Source organism: Numida meleagris, chromosome 3, assembly GCF_002078875.1.
Source record: "Numida meleagris isolate 19003 breed g44 Domestic line chromosome 3, NumMel1.0, whole genome shotgun sequence".
NCBI classification, from domain to species: Eukaryota; Metazoa; Chordata; class Aves; order Galliformes; family Numididae; genus Numida; species Numida meleagris.
In genome coordinates this window covers 71,231,984-71,247,848 of record NC_034411.1, presented here as the reverse complement: position 1 = coordinate 71,247,848, position 15,865 = coordinate 71,231,984, and positions in this window count along the sequence as shown.

The following is a 15,865-nucleotide window of genomic DNA, read 5'->3' as shown; positions in this document are numbered from 1 at the left end:
TAGCCTGATTTGACAAGCGGCACTGTTCTAGGTGCCAAAGAAGACATCCAAAAATCAGAGTAAATAAACCTTCAGTTCTTTTAACCATGATCTCTTGTTTGGCTACAGATTCTGGCATATGGATTACCCAAGCTTTCTATAAAGTAGTGCTGGAGGTTCTGTGAGAGAAGGAAAACCCCCAGATGGTTGTGTGTTGTTGGTGTGGATTGTGTGTGGTGTGTGGGGCTGGTTTTTGTTGTTTTTTGTTTTTTTTTTTTTTTTGGTTTAGACTGCCTCAAGTCAGGTCACAATCCTGGATAGGAAGCATTTTCTCTTTTTACTTTTAGCTTGATTGGTATTTTTCCTCTGACTTTTCTTCCCTGACAAGTCAATAAAAAAAAAACCAAAAAAAAACAAGAATCATCTTGCTAACTTCCGCTGTTTGTTTTATGTTTGATGGTCATATGTTATGTATGATATTTATGTTAATATATATCACAGTTGTATAATAAATTACTGTCTTACATGGTCTGGTATCTATTCCATGGATTATAAATTCTACTTCTGATCTCATATGGGTAAGAATCTTCAAACACAATGTTTTACTCTTGGAAAATGCTGATTCAACAAAACCTTAAAAAGGCATTGCAGAAACTTAATGATGGGATAAGTCATATCTCAGAGTAACTTTTTAGATGGGCCGTTCATGTTGGAAACAAATTGCATCTTTCAGATGTTCCCTTCCTGGGCAGAGGCCCTGCTTTTCCTGAGTTTCTCTGTGTTGTTTTTAGCATTTTACTTTGACTAACGGTTTCAATATTTAAGACATGTTAGTACACTCTGTCCTCAGTTGGCTAACCTTGAACAAGTAATCTTACAATTTTTTTAGACAAATTTGGGTAATTATGCCTAATCTTAAACCACAAAATGAATTACTTGTGGGCTGCTACAGTTTGAGACTGAAGTATGTCAAGTCCAAATAATGGGATAAATTTTTAAAAACATATAATGACTCTTTCCATATTTCAGTGGAGTATGGACTTCTACATTTCAAAGACATGTACTGTATGTTTTTGAATGATGATTATTAGTTGTTAACACATTTTAAAAATATAATTTAAGAAAAAAGTAAAGAAAAACAATTTGGGTTATTTCATAGATACAATGTTTACCTTGTTTATCGTGCCTGCATGAGTCTTGTATAAAATATGACATCAAAAATGGTGCACCCTAATCAAATGAAGACTCAGAAACTAGTTTAAGTCCCATAAATCCTTAACTCCACTTGCATCATCCCAGCAGATCTTGTCTCCCTCAGATGCCTCAAACTCAGACATGCCATGCCCAAACATACAGAATAAGTAATTCTGTATAATTGTATTAATTCTAATAAAGTATCTAAATTGTATTTCATAAGACCAAGATTCCAGCTCTTCTCTTTTTCATTTCTTTAAATATCTTCTTGTGGAAGGCAAACTACTGGAGAAGAACCACAGTGCATTATTATTACTGGGCTCCACAGTTCAAAAAAACAGGGATCTCCTAGAAGGAGTTCAGCAGAAGAGGGCTACGAAGATGGTAAAGGGCCTGGAGCATCTCCCATATGAGGTGGGCACCATATGGGGGGGGGGAGGGGGTCTGATAGATATTTGTAAACAGTTAAAGTGAGGTGGGAGGCAAATAGATGAGGCCAGGCTCCTCTTGAGGATGTGTAGCAATAGGACAAGCAGTAATATATAAAAACTTGAACATAGGATGTTCTGTACTATCATGTGGAAGAATGTATTTATAGTGAAGGTGACAGAGCACTGAAACAGGTTTCCCAGGGAGGTTGTGGATTCTCCTTCTACAGAGATAATCAAGACTCATCTGGATGCCTTCCTGTTGACCTATTGTAGGGTACCTGCTTTAGCGGGGGGGGGGGGTAGGACTTCATGATCTCTTGGGGTCCCTTCCAACCTCTGTGATCGTTAACTTCCATTACCAGAAGATTGGTATGATACTTCATTTTATTTTGGTCATTTTTAAACAATATATTTAAACGCTCCAGACATAGAAGGAAGAAACCATCATAACTGGGCTTTCAGTTTTGACATTTGGAGTTTAATTTAAGAGCTCTTTCTTGGTAATACTTTTCCATATTGAATCATTCTTCTTTTTTCAAACTATATTTATCTTTTTGTCTGTTTACTATTATACAAAGCATACAGAATGTATTTTCAAGATGAAATGGTATCAAATGACTCTGCAACTTAACTCTACGCTTCTATCATGAACATTTTAAACAACAGGAAAGATTTGAGTCCAATTTTCTGTATAAAATAAGTCACAAGACTTTAAGTATTTTACTATCTTGAGGAGTTTACTAAAAATATATTCTTAATGTAGTTATGGGGTTTAAAAGATAAAGGATTCCTGAAGGTAAAATTTTATCTACTTTACAGTAGACCACACAGCCTACAGGTGCTTTTGAATGAAATCCTTCCTTTCTTTGTTCTGGGTCTCAGTAAATTCTGTTTCAGCCTTTAGCCACTCACTGTAGGCTTATTTTTTTGTGGGGAGGAGGAGGCAGGATGGTAACAGGATGATCCAGATGAGAGGCTTTCATAACTCTAGTCTGTGTTATCCTGCTTTGCATGAATGGCACATATCACTTAAAAACCTGAGTGCTGTTTGGCCACACAGACACTCTAACTTACGAGATATCTACATTTTGCAGCTAGCTTCTGCCTTGTAGCATATATCTTACTTTCACTTCATGCTGTGCATGGCCATTAGGAATGTGGCTTGCCTTTAACACTGCTGTTGCCACTGCTGAAATACACCACCCACTACCCCTCTGTGCTCACATCCACTGTTTAGTCTCCAGAAATATTTAGCCATCGATGAATGTCAATGGGTGCGTTTTTTCTGCATGTAGGAATTCAGTGATACACTTCTGCTTCATATACACTTTGATGTTAGATGTCATTTTGTCAGACTGCCCCTTTGCAGTCCACTGACTGTTCTGGACCCTGTGGGGTCCTAACTCCTAAATATGCATCAATTTCTTGGTCAGAATCAATACAGTCTCCAAATATCAAAAATATTTAGTGGAAAATTAGCAGAACAAATAAGACTCTGGGCATTAATTCAGTGTATCAGCCTTACCTCATCAAGATCTGAGCTAAAAAGATCCCTCCATGTTTCCTCACCAGTTGTCATGGTTTTATGATTTTTGTTATTGGTATTCTACATCCAGTAATGCACTGGGAGTTAAAGAGTCAGTGCTCTGGTTCTGTGGATCATCGATGGTTCTGGGTACCTGGTTCTCAGAAGAGAAGAACTATGTACCCCAGAGAACTTTGCATTGTTCTGTTTCTGTTTTCTGCTCCGAGGGAGAGAGAACTGTTTGCAGATCATGAGATAGCTCTCTTTTTCCTTTCTGCTTGTCCTGGCAGCATCTCTGCTCCCTAGGTGTGTGTGTCTTGCCTTCAGCATTAGAGTAAGGCCTTTGGTTTTTTGGACGTGCTCTCTCTCATTTGATTTATTAGCTTCGGTTCTAATTATATTGTATTATATTTTGTTATCTTGCATTCTGATATCTTTTTTTTTTAGTAAATTAGTTTTCCTCTGCAGATCGTTGCTGCTGTTTTGTTTTTAGGCTCATCTCTCTACCCTTTCTCCTTTTTTTTCCTTTCCCAGGGTGTGGGTTCCCTCACCCCATTAGTTACAGAATCAGGATGAACTAGCCTGTAAACTGTTGACACCAGTATACACACTAAACAGCAATTTGGAGCGATTGTCTAAAAAGTGAAATGTATAAATGATTCTACACTGGTGCTGGATGATCAACTACTTATAAAATTTCCTCTTTAAAGTAAGAGGTTTATGGGTTTTTTTGGTCATGTTATATGTACAACCTTTATCATTGTCTTTAGGGTACATAAAATAAGGGTTAGGAACAGTGAAACATTTGATCTTCCAATTGTACATCTTATCTTTTAGCACAGATAAGGTGTTGGGAACAGTTAGAGTATCTTACTGCATCTTGCTTGACATGTGGCTGTGGGGGATGAGGCTCTAGTAATTAATATTCTCTAATAAAAAAGGCTTATTTGTATAATAATTAAAAATGTATCTTAAGGTGCTTTTCAATAAAATAAGATCAAAATAAATACATCTTTTCATCCTATGCTGACAGGTACAGATACTGAAAGAAGTGCAAATTGCCATACTGAAAACTATTCATTTTAGCATAATGTAGAGATGCTGCGACATTTAAGAACTGTAGAAAGCCCCTGCTGTGTTAATATTAATGATATAAGTCTCATATACAAACGGTTAACTTGAGTTTTCTGAGGATGATAAGTGTTTAAAATGCCCTCTGACTAGCTTCAGCAATAAGCATTTGAGTTTACATACTCAACTACTCTCACCTCTGCCCAGACTTGCGCAGTCTAAATGCTTCCTGTATCACTGCACCTACTGTTTCTTGTTGCTGCATCTGGGCAGATATAATGTAGATTGGAAACTAAACTATTTTGGATGAATCTTTTGCAAAAAAAAAAGCATTTTGACATTTTCCACTTAACTCTAGTTGTTTGCTACCTACTCTCTTCACTGCTAGAAATGTTTTATAAGCTCCTTTCCTAATCTCATTCAAAGTGAACCTGTTCCTGACCCAGACAGCAAAAAACAGACAGTTGTCAAACTTTTACTGTTGCTATCAAAAATTTCTGAACATCTTTTCTCCATGGGGTATGCTATCTGCCAAGTTGACATGACTAACAGCTATAGCCTGTCATTTATGACCAAACTTTTCCCAGACCTTTGTAAATAGTCAGTGTATGATTTAACATTCCTTAAGCAAACAGAGGAGATAAAGTGCTCTCAGGGAAGTGTTTCTGGAAAGGCACACACACAAAAAGTGAGAGCTGAAGAGGTTAAGGCAAAAGCTGAAAGATGTATTTTATCAATGCCAATAGGAAAACTGGAAGGACTATCAAAGGTGACTAGAATAAAGAAACTTTGTGTGAAGTATTCCAGTGCAAAGTAGTTGAATATTCACAGAAACTGAAATACAATGTTTTGAGGTTACTGAGAGTCCCAGCAAGCCTGATCTACATGTTTCTGGAATCTTGTTATGGGAGATGATTCTATGTATATCCTGTTAAGCTTCTCTGTAGAACAGAGTCTCTTTTTATCTCAATTGCCATATCACTTTGAAAACCACATTCTTTGACAGTGAAGCCCTGATTTTTCTCAGGTTCTATTCAATTGTTTCTAGCTTGTGTTGATAGAATCAGTATGGAGGAGTTCAGAGGGCATCTTTGAACACCATCTGGTGCAACATCACTGCTTGAGCAGGGCCACATGGAGGTGGTAGACCAGGACTATGACCTTGCTCATGAACATCTCTAAAGAGGGAGACTTCACAATCTTTGTGGGGAACCTGTGCCAGTGCTTGGATGCATACACAGTAAAAAATTATTTCCTGACATCCAGACAGAGCCAACCATGTTTCAGTTTGTGCCTTCTCTTGTCCTGGTGCTGGGCACCACTGGAAAGTGCCCGGCTCTGTCTTTTCACTCTGTTCAGGTATTTGTAGACACTGACAAGATTCACATCCTGATTGTCCTTGCTTTGCTCAATCCTTGATTGACTTGCTGGCAGCTCTGATAGAATTGAGTATGGTAAATGCGATTGTTTAAACTCCTTTTGCATTTAAGAAGCAAACTTTTAGCATAATAAAAAATCAAAAAAGAGTTTTGCAGACCCATGATGTTGCTTTAACATTAAACCAGTTTGCCACTCTTGGTGGGAATGGTGGAAATTCTGCCAGATTGAGATTAAAACAGTGATAATTTTAAGGATAAGTAGAAAAACATTTTGCAGCAGTTGAGATCTGTACCCTTAGTCCTCTCTAAGAGGAGAATTTTGGAAAAGTGTCTGAGGAAATCCCTTGTTATTGGCACATGTCTTATGATCTCTCTAGGTAAAGATGAAACGTTTGTCTCTGAAGAAGAGTCATATAACTCATCCATAATGCTGGATTCTCTTCAAACGCCTTCTGTGGTGACTGGTCTATGCCAGAATACAGTGTAATATTCTAATTTGCTGACATAAGCATTTCCTCAGCAATACACTCACAAGACAGAAAGTTTGAAGACATTTTCGGAGAAGTTATAGGATCTAAACCAATAAAGGGTACATTGAGGCTTAATGATTAGCTACCCATACGCTCACTGGGGAATGGCTGGTTACGTAGTAGATCTTCCCCTGAGATTTTAATGTTTGCCAAATAGACATCAGAAATAACTTTTTCATTGTGCTCAACACTGAATACTGCAGTCCAAGAAAAATCTGAGCCAAATGGATAGAGTCCTGAGGAACTCAGAATCACAGAAGCCTAGAAAAAATGTAATTATATGATGTTCAACCAAAGAAGAAAAGCCCAAGGGGGAATATGAGAACAATTTTCAATTACGTAACAGCACTGAAAAGACAGAAGGAATAATCTGTTTTCCATTTTTGAGAAGGAGGTGACAAGAAGTAATAGTTTTAAATTGCAGCAGATTAGATATTAGGAATATGTACTAGTAGTAAGAATAATGAAGTACTAAGAGAGGTTGCTTAAGAAGTTGTAGAATTTTTGTTACTACATTGCTCTTGGCAAATACCTATCAGGCATACTGTATATTTAGATATCTTGATATTAAACCCCTTATTTTTAATATACATCCAGAATTTCCCATTTTTTTTCTAGCACTTGTGCCTCTGAAATTATGATCTGTTCCTCAGCACATTTTTTCAGAAAGTGAGTTCTTCAAGGAGAATTGAACAGGTTAGTATAGTATTGAGACCTACTGCTTGTCACTAATCATGGAGCACCATTTGTTTGATGCAGAGGGGCATTATAAGTGTCATAAACTTTGCCAGGTAGCACAGTGCCAAGATTTGTGTATCCTATCTAAAATTTCATTTAATCACTGTGGAAAAACATCACTGTGCAGTTTTAACCAGGCAAGCTGAAATTTCATAATGTTTTCTTTTAGTAAAGAAATGCCATCAAATGTTTCTGTTGTAAAAGGCTTTCTCAGAGTGTCTATCTATTCCTAGAAAGGATCTGCTCATGTGCCTCTATACTCACATAAAACATGGAAGACAAGAATTAAAGTTCACGTGCTTGAGATTAGTCAAACTTCCCTCAAAGATAATGTTCTTGACCATGAAGCTTGTAACTGTCTAAGCTGAGGTTGGGTGAGAGAAGGAGAAAATGGAGCTTCAGAAGCAATCAGATCAGAGAGAAAGAAAATGAGCACAAGCGTTAAATCTGGTAGCTTTAGAACAGCTTAGGGCTGGTGTATTTCTAAATCTGTGACTATTGATTAGACAATCTACATAGGAAGCATATTTTCCATATCTTGATATCCACACTTCAATAATGTTTAACTATTAGAAAGATGTGCCTTATCTTGAACATGACTTGCATTTTGTCAAACACAAGGTATGGATGAAATTGGAAGTGATGAAAAAATGGTCCAACAGTCCACTGTGGTTTTAAATTTTAAGATCTCAAAACCTTCTCTGTGTTTTACTCATTCTGTACTGAAAATGCTCTAAAACTGTACAAGACAGAGAATTAATATCAGTATAAATGCATTGGCCAAAACCATATATAATAGTTTTGTGCACTCAGCAAGGTGGTATGAAGTAAAACTCTTTCCAATCTGACAGCATAATATGTAATGATGTTCTGTCTTTTAATTGCTAAAGCAATTAAATCCCATACAGTTAAAGTCTCTATGACTAAAAATTACAGGTGTAGAGCATACCTCATTCCCCAGTATGTGGGGATATATCTGCCTGAGGAACCTGAATATCCATAAGTCTATGGGTCCCAGTGAGGTGCATTCCAGAGTTCAGATGGAACTGGCTGACATAGTAGTCAGACCACTCTTGATTCAAGAATGTGCAAGCCAACGTGCAGCATAGGTGCATAGGTAACTTTGGATGAAGTTTTTGTATACAGTATGTATCCCACTGCCTGCAAATGTTCTTTTCCTTTTAAAAATATTACAGATTTATCATAACAGTCTGCTCAAATCTAAGCTCTCATGTCAAACAGTCAATGAAATCATTACCAGTCTTTCCCAATCTTTACTTCCCCATATTATTTAGGAACACTAATGTAAGACTTCTGATCCTCCACATTGCACTCTAACTCTTGCTCAGGTAACACTTGTCCCACTTGTGACTGAATAGTTCACTTTTCTTAAGGTCTGAATTAGTGTTAGGATTTCTTTTCACTTTGCTAGCTTACACTTTTCAACTGGTTGCATATATTAGCACAAGTTACATTTTCAAAGTATCTCTCTCTATGTAATTTGCTTTACCTCATAAATCTGTGACACTGCACCTCATTTGTCCCTTTGGCAAAACACAGCTCAGCTCCTTTCACAAAAATCAAGATGCTGGGCCTGACCAGCATCACCTACCTAAGGAGCGAGCCATCAGAACTGCAGGCTCTGGAGCACATTAAGCAGCTCTGCTGAATCTGTACATGTAACAGTAAGCATATGCTTAAATGCTTTTGTGGAATTGTCCCAGAAAATTCAGTGCTTTGGAAGGCCAAGTACAAAGCATTTCAGTTGACACCACACAGGTGAAGGGACACAGGTGTGGGACAGCAGAAGGCACAAGCATCTGCAGGCCTTAGACTTGGTCCTTGGAGGCACATTGACCTTTTTATGGGTGCCGGGGTAGAAGAGGAAGAGAAGTGGGTGCAAGCTTTCCTAATCTGGCTGTCAGAAACAGGCAAAGGTAATGCTGTCATTGCTACAACTGCAGCAGTGAGAAAGGACCCTAAAGTGGGATGTGATCCTAAAATGACCTCCTTCAGTTGACAAAGCTCCCTCTCACCAGCAACATAATGCTGGATCCTGGGAAGCATACAAAATATCATGTCTTACATTTTCTTTCAAAGAGCAGCAGAGAAATGTTTTTTTAGTTTTTTTCCAACTAAATTAACATTTTAGTATTTAACACAATGCTAATACACTGCATTAGTCTGTTAAGTCAAGATATCTTTACAGATGAAGCAGAGTGAAGAATGTATTTTTTTATATTCACTACTTTGATTATGCAATGGAAAGGAGACAAAGTACAGAAATATATGGCTTTCACAGTCTCACTGGGACTAACATCAAGTCTAAGATGCACTTTTCCAAACTTATTTCCAGTCTTAGCCTTCAAAGATTACAAGTTGCAAGCAAATAATAAGTCAGGTTTTGCTATGTTGACTAGATCTTTGTAGCACCAAACCCCTTGATTTTAAAAAAGTTAAATCATCATAGCAGTGGTATGATCACAACTGCCTGTTTAATATGAATTCCATCATTAGAATGAGCCCATTCTAACCTGGGCTCAGAGTCATCAAGATAACATTTGAATGCTTTCTAATAACACAATAAATGGCATAATTAATCAGTACATATGGATAGTCTATACATGTTCCACTCATAAATTGATGTTAGGCATGATTCATTTAATTGAATACTGCATTTGTCATGGATGTGTCTAATCCAAACGGGTCCCTCAGATCACTGGAAGAACAGTAAATGAGTATAATTAATTTAATTATAATATAAATGTCTACAGTAAATGATACCAATTGTCCCAGTCATAGATTTTTCCCTCATCAGCACTAAAGGTTAGCAGAAGGATGACAAAATCTTGTTCTCATTTTGCTAGAAGTCTTCTACTACAGTATGTTAAATTACATTCTGGTGAAGCATGAAATAACAAATGGTGGCTTGATTCAAAATCCATTGCTTCTTTTCTATACAACTAAGAGCGATGCAAGCAAACTGTTTTCCCAGTGTTACTGACTTAGAAGCGTAGTTTGATCAGACCTTTTGATATAAATGGATCACTCAAGCACTACAGTATGAGTTGGCTTATGATCAGCTGTTATACCAGGTTACTCATAAAATATTTCTCAGTTGCACCTGGGAATAAGCTACATACCTGCATGCATGATTACTAAAGGATTTAGTCATTTTTATGAGGGATGACAGCATGGTTCAAGTCTCCATTGGGTAAAGGTGGTCACAGCCTAAGGATGTTTTTCCTACAGGCTCAAGGGAACCTGAGGCAATGAATTACAAATTCAGATTTCCTTAAGAGAAATTTTAAGTGTTTAAATAGTGTTGAACCATAAAGTAGACGAGGCCACTTCTTTACTCAATCTCTAGAGCCCATCACAGTAGACCTTCTACTTGTCTGAAGACTGGAATTGCACTAAAGTTTTCACAGACTCATTGAGTGTCTTTGTCAACAGACTGCTCGTTGTTGCCTGCAGCTCTCACTCACAGCAGATCTCTTTACAAGTTTCAGCAGAAAAATAATTAGTAAAATTATCCTGTAAAACATAACTGTTCTTCAAGCTGCAGAAATTTTTCACTTGATTGAAGTCTTGAGCTGACTCACTGAATATACATTAGTTACTCATATCCAGATCTAAAAAGAATTTCTTTTTGTTCGTCATTTCTTTTTATTTAAATGTGACCAATAAGTGGCTATTTATCTTCCTAATAATGGATAAAATGTACTACCACAGAGATTTACCCCCCCCCCCCACACACACAGTATATTTCAGAATTCTCTAGTGAAATATTGAAACCTAGAGAAAGGGTTAATAGAACATTTTCCTTTGTACTTTGTGCTGGAGGTAGTTGGATAAACTCACACATTTACTCTGTAATTTATATAAAGAAAGAGCGAGGAGAGATTTGCACTAGAATGGAAAAGCCATGAATTTTGCCTAATATACTCTATTACAGAGCTGTCTGTTAAAACAATGCAGAGAGCCAAAAGTCAAAGTCTATCAGACATATATATGTCTGATATGCACATAATCCATGTTGTTAAAGCTGAGCTAGAGCTGGTAATCAAATTAGTTCAGTTTTCTCTACTGGTAGTCCAAGTCAAAGCCAAGGACATGCAAGGAAGTACCTAGCAGTGTGCAGTTTTTTTGAAAACTTTGTGTGTGCTAACCAGTCAGCAATTAATTATTTCTCTTCCAAAATCAGATGGGAAAATGGCAAACTGATGTAGTTTCATAAGGATCAAGCCTTAAACTCCAGATCCTTGCAGGTTTCTTGTACAGCAGAATCCTGAACAAGATTTCATTGAAAAGAAGTGAGCGAGTTGTATATTTCTGGTTGTATATCTCTGCTAAATTGCTTTTTTTATCATCCACACAAATCAGGTGTAGAAAGAAGTGCTGAAAAAAAGCTCAGTTTTCTTTATGCCATTAAAGTGCAGTGAATTTTTAGGCTTTACATATAAACTTTAGAGAAAATGGCATATGTCCCAGGAATGCAATTGTTAGTTCTCTCTCCAGCTAAAAGCAAGGATTTAATTTAATTTCTCTTGTTTGTGCGCCTTTATTCCAGTATATTTAAATGGAGCAGATTATGAGACTATGCAAGTTACTTTTGTTAGCTTTTGCTGTTGGTCTAATGAATGGCAGCAGTTAAAAGCATCATAAATGAAAAAAAAAGAAAAAAAAGTCCTCCTCAATTTTAAGTGAATCCATTTGTTGTTAATTATTTCCCCTCAGTTTTCTCTCTTCCTTAGTGAAAACATTTTCAATAAGAACATGTTCAATTCTTCCTATACTGAAGATTTTCTTTTTCCTCCTTTCTTCTTTGTGTTATCTGCCCTCTCTTATCCTCTTACACCATTCCTGAATCATAGAAAGGAAGAAGTGGATGAATGACAGGGGATGCAGTTACAGAGGGCCGAACAGCCTGAGAAGGCATTTCTCTCCCCTCCCCTTCCGAAGCCCAGCAAAGAGCGCCAGCCCCAGGCTGCTGGCACATCCCCAGTGCCCTGCCCAGCCTGGCCAAGTTCTTCTGCCCAGCTCCACTTTCCCAGCCTAGAAAGCTCTCAATGGGAATGGCTGACTGTCTGGGACACTTAATATTATGAATCTTCCCTTTTGCTGCCCTCTTCCAAATTCTTCCTTTCCCTACGCCTCTGGAACACAGCTTGACAATGAGCCCTATATAAAAATTATATGTTCTATAATAAAATATGTTCTATCTGTGTTCTATATAAAAATTATATTTTTCTGTTCCTCTTCATGATTAATACGTGAAAGAATTAGGAAATCCAGGCTCACAAGCAAGACTTCAATTTTGATTTCACATCTTAAGCCAGACAAATAGCTTGAAAATCTAGTCAGAAGCATCTTTGCTCAAATTCCAGCTTTATCTGATTAATTTGCTGAAGTGATGGGTGCAGCTTTAAGTGTCCTCATTCCTCCCACTTAGTATGGGGCCTCAGAGCAGCCAAAGCCCCTCCAAATCCCAAACCATGAGGGAGACTAAGTAGTACATCATATCACAAAACCAAGATAAAGTTTCTTTGTCATCTTGAAGTGATTTACAAAAAGCTAAGGAAATATCTCTGATATTCTCAGAGACCATAAGATAGTCCTGTCAAAGTATTCAAACGTACTCCTAAATCCAGATGAATTGAATAGGCAGAAGCAGGTGCATAAGTATTTTGCTGAATCAGAGCTGCAACTACAGTACATTTAGAACAATGTTTGTAATGTAGAAAGATCTATTTTTTTCTTAAATGACTGTGTTCATGGAAGGGTAAAGGACATCTCTAGACATCTGCAAAATGATTTATTAAACACTGAGATTATTCCCCAGCAGAACTTTTTGCATTGCTCAAGAAAACAAGGAAGTGGGATTGACGTTTTACAAATCCAGTGTGGAAGGAATTCTTTAAAATGAAAACCTCACTGAAATAAAATGCTTGGAAATACTTATGATAAAAGGAAGAAACCATTACATTTGTCTTAAAGATCTTATTGGAAATACTTTTACTAAGATTTTTGTTATTTTTTCTTTTTTCTGTACGAATTACCTAAACAAAATACAAGGATGCTAGTCTTCATATCCATCCTATTACACAGAGTGTTCTATGAAAAAGACAGTCAGGCTGAGACTGGAGCAATTGGCCCAAACAGTTCATACAGTTATGCTGTTACTTCCAGAGGTGCTTCTTTTCAGTTTGTAAGATAGGATACCCAATTACAGAATATGTTTCTTTATCTCATATCCATTCCAAACAACAAAAAGGTGTGTTGGTTTTTTTTTTTTTTTTTAATTTTGCATCAGGAGCAGACCTGGGTCATTGTTAGCAACATGACAAAGGTTGAACATTATAAAATCAATCTGCATAAGGACAAAGCTGTGCATAACTGTTGTTTGTCTCTGCAGTTTTCTTCCTCTCTTTGGGAATTCTATGAAACAGAGCTCCAAAAATAAGCAAAATATCCTCAGTAAACTGACTTTCCTAGGCATGGGATTTGCTAGCAGATGTTTGATGGAAGCAGTATGACAACAAGACAGTCAGAAGTGCTTTTGTTACTTTGAGAAGATGTCTGTGAGGTCCTTCCTCTGGCTGGGAGAGCAACAGCTGGTCACAGGGTGTGAAAGGGGTGCCCAAAACTGTCTGAAATCATATTTGCCTCAAACTATTCGTAGTAATTAATAATGAAGAGAAGAATGACCACCAGCCAGATTAACCAGTAAGAAAAGGAGTTACAAAGACTAGCATTTTGTGGAAGTAGATATAGATGAGAGTGTTTAGAAATGTATACGTTTACACTAACAGTTCTAAGAGCCTAGTTTTATCTGATGTTAATCCTGAATGCATAGTTCACTTGTTACCAGTTAATAATGTTTGTCAATTATAAATTGATGAAATTTTTGTGTTCTCATCCGAGACAAACTATAGGAATTTAACATGTTTTCCTGTGAAAAATGACTTCACAGCTCTTCCTACAGCAATGAAGAAGGTAGCCTGCATGATAATATGCTCCATTCTTGATCTACCCATCTCTTTCTCTCTCTCTCTTTTCATCTACCCATCTGTTTATTGTACTTAATGATTTACTGTCCCACTGCTGCTCACTGTAGACTGAATCTATGTCTGACTCCTCCACAGTGCAACCAAGGAGGCTGTTACAGCAGTGCTCCTGGAAGAAAGATGGTTTATGTACAGAAGTGCCTCTTCTTGGCTATGTAATGAATCATAGAATCATAGAATTGTTTGAGCTGGAAGGGACCTTTAAATGTCATCTACCACACTTCCCCTGAAATGAACAGGGTCTTCAACACTTAGATCAGGTTGCTCAGAGCCTGGCACAGTCTGACCTTGAATGTCTCCATCCCTGGCAACCTGTTCCAATGTTTCCCACTCTTATCATAAAAAAAAAAAAAAAGCGTAGTGGATTTAACATGTTGTTTTCTATTGCTGCAAGATTGATGCATGGAAAGTCTGCACTATATTCTTAGTGCTGTATGGCTGCGGCAATTACCTGCACGCTAAACTATGGTAAATTAGATACTGCAGTGAAATGGTTGATATTTGGTCACAGCCTGCCCTCTTTCATGGTTTGCATACAAAACTCATGGCATGGCAGTGTGTATGGTGATGAAAAACATGTGAACAAAATGAGGATGGGCTAGTTCCTCCTGGGTGGGAAGGCAACACATTGCTGATAATTGGAAAAAAAAAAAGGGATCAAAACACATAGAAAAATGAGTTATTTTATGAAATACACATATTTTTTGGAAAGAGTAAGCAATTTAAAAAAGTCGTAGCAGCTTGCTAACTCCTTTCATCTTTTCAAATTTGCCAGTTCTGCCATATAATTACATTTTCTGTTCTGTATCCCCACATAGTCCTACAAATCTGAGGATGGAAGGTTAAACATACTGATTTGAGACATATGTTGATTGCAGCCTGTGTAATTGGAATGTGGGAGTGCAGCCCATGGGCGTGTGGTAACAGGCCCTTGGAACTGTGGACTTCCTCAGGCACAAACACAAAGACCTTGGCAGTTTCTGTTTTTCTGTTAATAATCCTAGGAAAAGACTTTATTCGCTTTCTGCCTCTTTCAGAGATGCTAAAGACAGGTTATCACATTTCTTAGGGGTGTAGGAGAGATGGAGTGTGCATTAGCAGATGCTGCTCTGAGGCAGTGTGATCTCAAGTTCAGTCTGTCAAGTACCTCTCAAGTCATATTTGAAACAATAATAGTTCGTTTGTTAGCTTATGTATGTGGAGAACTGATTTAATGATTGTAATGACTGCCGTTCCAATTCACAGTTGGATCCTCCCTACATCACACATAGTTTAACTGTATTACTGAACAGTAAATCACTTTAAGCTTCACATAATACATTGTGGAAAACTTGCTTGGAAATATTCTCATGTGCAAATGTGTTGTATGCATATTCATAAGACTTTAGCCAGTGCAAAAAGAAAATCATTAATGAGATTGCTGTCCTTATGGATGATGCTATTTCTCTCTGAAGGGTCATCCAGGTAATGCTGATTTTATTCCAAGGTAAGAGGGAGGTGACAGCACAAAGGATAGAAGACAGTACTGCTCTACAGCAGCATGGCCATGATAGTCAACCCTGGCTCAAATACATGTTGAGCACAAGCTCAGCCCACTGAAATTCAGCCCCAGGAAATATTTCTGAAAGTTAGAACAGTCTTTCAACTGTATTCCTCAGTAAAATCACATCTTGAATGCTAGTTATATCTGTGACTGTTTCCAACCACATAACTTCTAGGAACTGGGCACAGACATCTCCTCTCCATCTTGCCACTTGGCACATACCTGTGGGTTGAATGTCTCCTGTAAATTCAACTCCAGATGGTTGCAACATTAAGATAGAAGGTTTGGGCCCCAGTATAGCAAATCACATCGCCACATGTGTATGTTAATTTCTGTTAGACTATCTACATGCTTAAAATGCAGTAAGTCTGCTAAGTGCTTTTACTGGAGAAGGAGTGCTGCATA